This window comes from Corvus brachyrhynchos, unplaced genomic scaffold (assembly GCF_000691975.1).
Source record: "Corvus brachyrhynchos isolate BGI_N302 unplaced genomic scaffold, ASM69197v1 scaffold266, whole genome shotgun sequence".
In the NCBI taxonomy this organism is placed as follows: domain Eukaryota; kingdom Metazoa; phylum Chordata; class Aves; order Passeriformes; family Corvidae; genus Corvus; species Corvus brachyrhynchos.
In genome coordinates, this window is record NW_008238633.1 from 2,674,579 (window position 1) to 2,675,139 (window position 561).

A 561-nucleotide genomic window follows, 5' to 3' on the forward strand; every position below is an offset into this window, starting at 1 on the left:
GGAACCCGCCGGGAACAGATGACAGAAACTTCAGCTGGAAAGGGCGGCGAGGGGAGCCGGGGGACAGACGGGATGAAAAAATAAATGGAGGGGGAACATTTGGGAAGTGTGGAAACAATGTGGGCGCTTTCGAGTTACACCAGGAAAATGCAGAACCAGCCCATGTGGGCATTGCTAGCTGGGGCTTGGCTTAAAATTCAAGCTGTAAAAGAGGCGAGAATAGGGAAAAAAATTATTACAAATGGTTTTGTTTCAGGTTGAATCAAATATTTCGAGTAGAGAATTTTTTCCCATTTAACCCTCTCCTTTTTAAAATTTTTTGTAGGTCAGTCAGTTTCATCCCGTGTTTCCAAACCCAAATTAAATACCTCTTCCTGTCTTCATCTCTGCAGCTTCTCCTCAGCAAATGGCAGCACCCAAGCCAGGTTCTTGCTTCAAATCTTCCCTCGGCTCCACACTCTGCTGCAGCTACGATCAGCAAGGCTTTGCTCTGCAGCTCCAGGGGATGCACTTTGGAACACACAGGCTCCTAAATGCAGGATTCTCTGCTGGAGAATGCCC